Source organism: Chanos chanos, chromosome 16 (genome assembly GCF_902362185.1).
Source record: "Chanos chanos chromosome 16, fChaCha1.1, whole genome shotgun sequence".
Taxonomy (NCBI): domain Eukaryota; kingdom Metazoa; phylum Chordata; class Actinopteri; order Gonorynchiformes; family Chanidae; genus Chanos; species Chanos chanos.
Genome location: NC_044510.1, coordinates 14,505,866 through 14,515,047, shown reverse-complemented (window position 1 = coordinate 14,515,047; position 9,182 = coordinate 14,505,866).

Here is a 9,182-nt window from a genome sequence, read left to right as displayed (position 1 = left end):
TTCTAACTAACTGAAATAACTAGATATGCTTAAGCATCCCAGGCAAAATTGGACCTACTAGATGCAGGGTTAATGTCATGTGGTTTAGTTAAAAATTCAATTCAGAAGACCTTTGTTTACAGGCCTATGGATTGATTCTGGCCAAAGCTAAACTTGTTTTTTTTACAATATGAGTGAATAAATCTCGTTTCCTCTCTGATCTAACTTTGACATCCGTGACAGTTTTGATTGGTCAGTTTGAGGAGGTTTTGATTTACTACATCTTGACAGTTCTGATTTTCAGTCCATCTCTGATTGGTGTTTCTGATTATTTTTCCTCACAGCCCCTGGTGGTTGGTTCATCTCAGACCTCATTTAAATAAAAGATGTTTCCCACACAAATTAAAGCTAAGAAAACATCTCAAGGCCTCATTGCTACTGTCATCTCTATTATAAGTCTCGCTGCTATTGTTTGCTTGCATTTTTTCTGACTGAACAGCTTCAGTAATTGAATGTCAAGGTCTTTCACACACGCACATCCACACACACACACACACGCGCACATCCACACACACACACACACACACACACACACACACACACACACCAAATCGTTGTATCACTGGTGGCAAAAATAGTCCAGTAGACTCATGCACCAAAGCACCGGGAGAAAGATTCTGCCATAAAGCAATCCCATTGAAGAAAAAGGAATGAAAAGAAATACACACACACACACACACACACAAGAGCAAAAGGTCTTCACAGGGCTTTGGAGCAAACCTTCAAAAATTTGCAGAAAAAAAATTTTTCATTCCTCGGACTATACATGTGACCCAGTGACCTCTGTTCACGTTGACCCCTGGCCATCCTAGGTCAGCACAGCCGTCAAAGCACCCCGCAGATGCCATGGGGGCAGAGAGACAGGGGGATCAGAGGGCATCTCAAGTGCCAGAAATGCTTTTCTCACACATTCAAGCAGAAACACGACTGTAGAGAAAAGAAAGGATGGATGGACGACGTATGAACGGAGAGAAAAATGAGCGGAGGGAGAGAGAGGAAGAGATGGGGAAGGAGGGAGGGAGGGAGGGAGGGAGCGAGGGAGGGAGGTCTGGAGTGATGCACATCTCTCCATCATTATGACATGCATTGGCGGAAACCAAGATACTGTTTATCATGAAACACAAACAGTGTGTGTGTGGGGGGGGTGGGGGGGTAATAAAGTGTAAAAGGGCCATGAACGCTCTACAGAACATTAGACAATACAATGGGTGACTTTGTGTTCACAGCAGGAGTGCACTGAAAAAAAAAAAACTATACCTCGTCTGTGTTTGATGATGAAGCTTCGGCTGGAAACTAGAAACTACATACAGAACATAGGAACAGGAGTATATAGGAATGTAGACTACAGGAAAACATAGAAAATATTACCTTATCTGTAATATACATATAAAGTTTTGTGGTAGTTTGAGACACTGGCCCCGATTCAAATTTTGCATTCGCCACTTAACGTTGGCACCTCACACCATGTGCCTCAGTTAGACAGACAAAGACGGACCACTGGCCAGTAATGCTTTCACTATGGAAGGTAAAATACAGATAAATCAAGTGAAATAAACTGCATTTTCATGATTTTTTTAACGCTTTAAAAAAAAAATTGGCTTTAAAGATAGGGCTTTAATTTTTAAACAAGATTCTTAATGTTACTGTCAGGTATTATAACCACACAATAATATCTGACTATTTATTCATTTTTCACTCATTTCACACGCGCATTAAAACATGCGGATATTGATCACTGTTATGTTTAACATCCCAGATTAATAAATTATATGGTACATACACTGACCAAAAAAAAAAGAGCATTTGATGCTAATGACCGAGATGAAATTGCATGATCAGTATTTATCTCTGACCACTTGTTACCCCCATTATGAAGATCTCTATCTGCTATCACTGCCCACACAACACAGACCACATGCCTGTGACATAGTCCCCATTTATCTGCCCAATAACAAAGCAGGTGGCTTAACAGGGCGGCCAGTAATGGTGCTTAAAACCATTAGGGGCCCCACACCGGGAACCAGGGGGTCGCTGGTTTGAATGCCGAGCAGGGCACCTGGGAACCTTGACTTGGTCCTGGGGGACAGTTAGTTTTAAAGCCTCTGACCTCCTGCTATGACTAATGTGCCCTGAGTCGGTAAAGGAGGGTGGTGACGGGGAGGAGGTGGGGGTGTCTCCTATTGCTACTCCCCTCCTCCTCCTTCATAAGATTCCTTCCTCCCAGCGATGATGCTCTATGGCCCTACTATTGCTGAATAAGGTTCGTTGTTTTTTTTTTTTTCCAAAATCGTAAAGAGATCAGAGATAAACCGTCCGTGCCCTTTCCCATCGCGTGGGTGCCGGAGGTACTGTTACGCGTTACAGGACTTTCCATCTGTCACTCCCTGTTACGTCTCACGTCGCTCCGCACCAGGACTCTGATACACTGCACGCTCGCCTGCCAACGCCAGGCCCCAGGCAAACTTTTGCTTAGGTTTTTTTTTTTTTTTTTTTTCTTTGTTTCTTTCTTTCTTTCTGTCTTTGTTTCTTTCTTTTTTTGTTTGTTGAAGGATTCGGTTGTTATGACATGTTCCCTCACGAGACCACATCTTGCAAATTCACATAAAGAAGAAAAATTACACGTTCACCCCCAAATTACGCTCTGGCCTTTCATCTGTATTACGTGTGATCCAGATCTAGCAACGCGATCCTGCTGCCGCTGCTGTTGCTAACTCTTCTGTTTTTTGTTTTTTTTAAAGACGAACATTAAAAAACAAACAAACAAACAAACAAAAAAAACCAAAGATGCGAAACTTGAGAGTTCATGGGAAGGGAAAGGTGGGCGGAGCAACAGTAATCCAGGCTTCAGGCAGGAGCTTGGCGGGTTTTTTTTTTTTTTTTTGTAACTGAGTCTACCTGCTCCGCTGCAGCAGGCTTAATCCGCCATAACACAGACGATAGAGAGATGGTAAAACGTCCAGTGGCCTCCTCTCTCTCTCTCTCTCTCTCTCTCTCTTATGTGATGACTCATTGATGCCTGTCACCCAAAAAGGGTCTGACTTCAACTTCTGAATATGAATTTCAACTTTTTTTTTTTATATATATATATATCATACGTCTGAATACACTGCACTTAAGGAAACCATGATCCTTTTTTTGGGGGGGGACCATGAACTGGAGTCAGATTAAAAACACTTTTAACTGAAGTACAAGTGCTGTAAAAATAGACATTTTAAATGACTCAGGTTAAGGAAAAAAAAAAAAAAGTCACATAGTCTCATCACTGAACTGGCCAACGGGACACAACCAAAGATGTTCCAACCCCAGAGGGTAGAGGTGGAGGGCAGGGGGGCACCCCAGGGACTGTCAACACCATCAGTCAGACATGGTGCTCCATCACTGCCCATTACCACAGCTGGAGAGATGTGTGAGGCATGACGGCTGGCTCCTGCCCTGACTGCCCTCCCTGCCTCTACACACCTTTCTCTCCTCAAAGCTCCCGTCAGCGTTTACCCACTAAGCCAAACAGAGATGTGACAACAACATCAATTCCAGTGGTTTACAATTCGATAACCTGTTGGGGCTTTTCAATGACAGCCAACTGCCCCCCCCCCCATCACCACACACACACACACACACACATATACACGCACACACGCGCGCGGACGCACACACACCACCCCCTAAAACGATGAACACTAGCTGATGTAATTAGCAGTGCTATTTTTCATCTCTGAGGTAACGCTGACGGAAATCATATTACCATTATCGCCGCAGTCTGGCCCCCCTCCTGCCTCCACCAGCTCTAATTGAAATTATTAGTGGGCAGATGATTAATACGAAACGAATGGGGCTCATCCAAAAGGAAAAAAAAAAAAAAAGTTGTCTCTGCTCCAGAGCTCGTTGGTGGGAAGTGAGGGTAGAGGACTCAACATTAGGGGGGGGTGGGTGGGGGGGGTTGCGAACCAAAGGGTATGCCAGCCAAAGAAGTTGAGATATGCCAGGAGCCTGTCTTATCTGCCTGTGCTAAGCTGTGGCAAAGGGTGGAGGAGGGTGAGGTGGGAGGGTTTTTTTTTTTTTTTTTTAACTATGAATCCAGGACATCGAATGCCTGAGAGCCGGCGGCCTGAGATGAGTCCACGAGAAAGATAAAGTTAAGCTGGAAAAGCCGTGACGCTCGGACCTCGATTTGCCTGACCTCAAATTAATGCCCAGGTCCTCTCCGGTGTAGAAGTTTGGAAGCGCGATTGGAAGTTCTTCGTGGCGGAAGTTCTCGCGTTTCTGAGCCTGCCTGTCATGGCGAGGAAAACAGACGGAGGCTCGGCCAGAAGGAACACGTGTGTGATTATCTCTTAGGAGGTGCATTTGTATACTCCATTAGGAGGTTAGTTCATAGACAGGCTGAAAGTGCACCCCAAAGGGTTGAGATAAGAGTGCAGCAAAAAAAAAAACCCAACAAAAAAACCTCGAGTTTATAACCAAACACATTTGACGAGACAAATTATGCACGAAGCTTGATCTCAGCTCGTGAAAAACAAGTCGACAACACCACCCCCCCCCCCCCTCCCAAAAGCTGATGAGCTGCGCAGCGTGCGCGCATCACGCTGTTTTCGGTTTAAACAATCGCAGAACGGCTCCGAGCCACACGCCAGCACCGAACATTAGCTCCCTGCCAAAACGGGTTTCCGTGACAAATGCGGCCCCACCATATTGCCGTTCCAGAGGGAAAGGGGGCAGGTGGAGATGCAGATGAAAACAAAAACAAAACAAAAAAAACAAAAAAACAAAAACACCCCCCAAAACCCCAGCACCATGCTGATCGTCATTACCTTGTTCTTTTTTTTTTCTTTTTTTCTTTTTTTTATGTACCACCAAGCAAGAGGCATGTGGGTCAGAACAACACGCAGTGTTGTGGGACAGACCACAGCGACGCCCCAGGCACTGGGGTCCAGTCACAGGACCACTGAGTACAGTGAGAGTCATACTTGCCCGAGGCCAGTTTCTCTCCTCAACCCTTCCATAACCCCATATCTCTCTCCACATCTTTGCCTTTTTACCGCTTATTGTCCTGAGTGACAAACCGAGGACAAGCCCTCTCTGCAGAGGTGGCCACCCCCATGACGGTAAACACGCTCGGTCGGTTTACCTCACGTCGAACGGCGCAACCGTCATTGCCCCCCCCCCCCCACCCCCTGTCAACCGTCAACCGTCAACCGTCATAGTCATCGTCGTCCGCGCTTAAGGTCCGCGGACAGCCGCGGTTTCGGACCCGCGATGACATCTCCTGCTAGAGGAACGCTATCAAAGCACCCTGGTGACAGCTATTTCTATTCAGTACTAATGACTGCGGTTATGAGTTTGTCTGTTCTCCGAAAGATGAAAGCGGGGGGAAAATGTTAGCGTTTGATGGGTGTGAAAATCTGGAATAATGAAGACACATTTGTCACATCAAGTGTGGAAAACATCTTACAATAACAGGCCTTTGTGCTGAAGTTACACAGATTTTTATCTTTCAATTGTTGTTTTTTTTTGTTTTTTTGTTTTATGTTTTTACGATGAAATGATTCAAGGGCAGTTTGGAGCTTTTTTTGTTGTTGTTGTTATTGATTTATTTATTTATTTATTTTTTGATTGCATTTGCATCTTCAAACAGGGAGCAGGCCAGCCGGGTTTTTCTCACCTGAGACAGACGGACGGGCCCAATAAATAAACATGGTTTTCTGTTTTTGCAAACCCTGGCACTCCGTCGCATGGTTTATTCAGAGCGTTTCACGAAGGGCCTCGGAATGCAAATCCTGCCACGATCACACACGCACATACATGGCATTTTGCTGGAGTCAGGACTGCTGAGTCATAGGGGAATACAGACACTGCACCAGAGTCTTTTAGACAACCGATACGTCTCCACCAAAACCCCCCCCCAAAAATAAAGTCTCAGTTACCCTTCCAGTCTTCACAGCTGGACGTGTAATCTGTTCTAGATTTTCTCCTCCCGTCTTTATTCACATACACACATATACACACACATACACACACACACACACACACATATATATACATATATATATATATATATATATATATATATATATATATATATATATATATACTCCAACTGTGAAAGAGGCTGTAGGCTGTATGTGTCCCCAAGCATTGTGCCATTGAGAACAAGTCTTTCAGGAAGTCGTCATAGTGAGGCAGTCATTGCTTTATAATGCCTGTAGAGTGTATGCAGTGTACCAGAGAGAATACACCAGAAAGGACTAGGCTGACAAGAGAGAGAATGTTATACTAGCTTTTCACCATCCCAGAACATTCCAGAATCGAGCAGCTGTTCAGGGCATCAGTTTGATTGGCTAAAAGAAAACATTTTTAAAAAATAATAAAAAATCGCAAACTGATTGCAAATACAGCATTCTGTCAAACACGCAAGTCGGATGTTTCAAACGGTTCAGAGCGTTATGAGTTTACTCTTTCCAAATGATAACTGTTCTTTATTTATGTCTTAGAAATCTCATGTAATCTCATTTAATGAGTGAAGTGACCCTGAAAATGAGACTGAAATTACAGCATGAGGCATGATCTGTGAGAGCTCAAACCAACCCTGTTAACGGCCAATGCCTTGCTCTACGGATCTAGAACAGACAGATTATTGGACTGAGAGAGACTTTCTGTGTATCGAGGGCGGCCGAGTCTTATTCCAGTGACCGCTAACCGTCTAATTCAGAGGTGTCCTGTCCTTAGCCTGCAAAGACAGTGCATCAGTGAGTCCTCCTGACTCTAGATCCAATCAATCCCACTGAATAGCCAATTAAACGGTGAGATGCAATAAAAATCTCTCTCTCTCTAACTCTCTCTCTCTCTCACACACACACACACACACATACACGCACACACACACACAAAGACAAACACACAAGCGTGCATGCGCACACACACACACACACACACACCAAAACTCCACAAAATGAGTTTTGACACCAGAGTACCGCAGGACAATTGATGTACCTGGGTACCAATTACAGGAGCTTGGTTATGAGGTATTGTTTGGCTCAGTCTTAGAAATCTCAGCAGATGGGGTTTCTGAGAACATTCCAGAAAATTCACACCTAAGGAAATGAACAAGATAATCCTCTGGGCAAAATACCTATGCATTCTGCCTACTGACAAAAACAATTTACATTGTCATACCCCCCCCCCCCCCCCCCACCCCCGTCTGTAGACTAAGCTTTGCAACAAAGCAATCCTGGCCCTTCCAATATAACCAGCTAATTATATGAGAACTAATTTAAAGTAGATACACGCCAAGTGTAGCACTCTGTAATATCTTACAGTTATGACGCTGAACTAACAGAATGCTACAGCACTACCATGGTGCAGCACGGTGCAACTGGTCGTAATATAACTGACAAGACTGTTTTGCACAGTTCATTTCAAATGAGAAAAAGAGAGAGAGAGAGAAACTGAAGAATCAGAGCACAAAGGTACACCTAAAAAAAAGAAAGAAAGTGGAGGGTTTTGTGTGAAGTGCTAGTCATTTTAAAGGGATCGAATTTCACTTTGGAACTACTTGAGAAAGCAAAGTGGGACCGCGCTGAAGGGACTGGGAGGGGACCTCTCCGCATGGTGACGCCTGTTTCAATGTTTTGTTAAATTTGATTTCGGACTGTTGCGGTAAGTGGGGTGCTATCCTCACCTCACTTGAGTTGAGAGACAGCTATAGGTCAGGAGGAGTTGAGAACAATACGTTAAAAAAAAAAAAGTCTTTTACTTCTTTTATCTTTTTTTCCGGGGATGGCAGAAGGTGCTAAAACCTGAGACGGGATTCGTTTCCACCCGTCGCACTCCACTCCTGGTGCCTCTTCCCGTGTACTTAGGGGTTGGTGTGGGTGTGGGTGTTTGGGTGTGTGTGTGTGTGTGTGTGTGTGTGTGGTTGGGCTAAATGGTACTCCCGGGAGAAAGCACTGCTTTGAACCCACCGGCCTGAAGCGTCCATCTCTTGCCCTGCCACGTTTTCCACCTGCCAACGATTCCTTCCATTACGCTTCCGAGAAACTTAGGCTGCTGTAGCTTCAAATCTTTAATGTGGTTTTCAATCTGTTCCACCCCATTTCACATGTGGGTTTTTTTTTTTTTAACCTCTCCAGCACACCACTTGTCTCTCAGGCGAGGGCTCTGCAGTGGGCATAGACACTAGCCTCTGAACCTGAGTCTGACTCAACATTCATTGATTTCAGAAATGAATGAGTTTTGCTGGAATATTTTGGCAATCGAATATGGGTGACAGTTCCCAGAATATGAGACTGCTCTTCTGTCAGACACCCTAACGTATGAATCTTTGACAAGACTGTGTTCACTGATGGTGCGACGGGAAGCAACAGATAAATGCAAAACTGGAAGCAACAGATAAAGCAGGCAACCGCTAGACATGTTTTCCATGGTATTCCACGCATGGAACTGTAGACAGTAACTGACAGCTGCACATTTGTTGTTTCCCGTCAGCTGAAATGATTCATAAAACGCTGAACCAAAGAAGAAAACAGCGGATCAATCCGCACATGTTGTCGATACAGCGTCTACTGGTTCTGCGCACAGTGGACAGGCACAACATGTGTGGAAATTTCCCATTTAATCTTTGCGTGCATACGTTCAGTTAGGTCTGTTCACTGTGTCATTGCTCTCTCTCTCTCTCTCTCACACACGCACACACGCACGCACGCACACACACACACACACACACACACACACACACACACACACACACAAAAACACGTAGTCACACAAAAAATTCGCGTTCTCTTCATTTCTCTCAGACACAACCAGGCGCGCGCTCTCTCACTCACATTCACACACACACACACACACACGCACACAGAGAGAGAGAGAGAGAGAGAGAGAGAGACGCGCGCGCACACACACTCATTTCTTTAATAACGGAAAAAAACAGCAGCAGTTGTGTATGGTACTATATGTGCCTGTATATTCCAGCTGCGCGAGGGAGCTTTGCCTCTCCGTAGCGCGGATCACTACACGAACTCACAGGAGGTTATTTTAACGGACGTCACGTTAAGATGACTTGACAGCGAAATAAAACAAACATGAGGTTGCATTTAAGTCTAATACATCATGTTCATTCATTTCACTCAAAGAATCCCGCTCCGGAG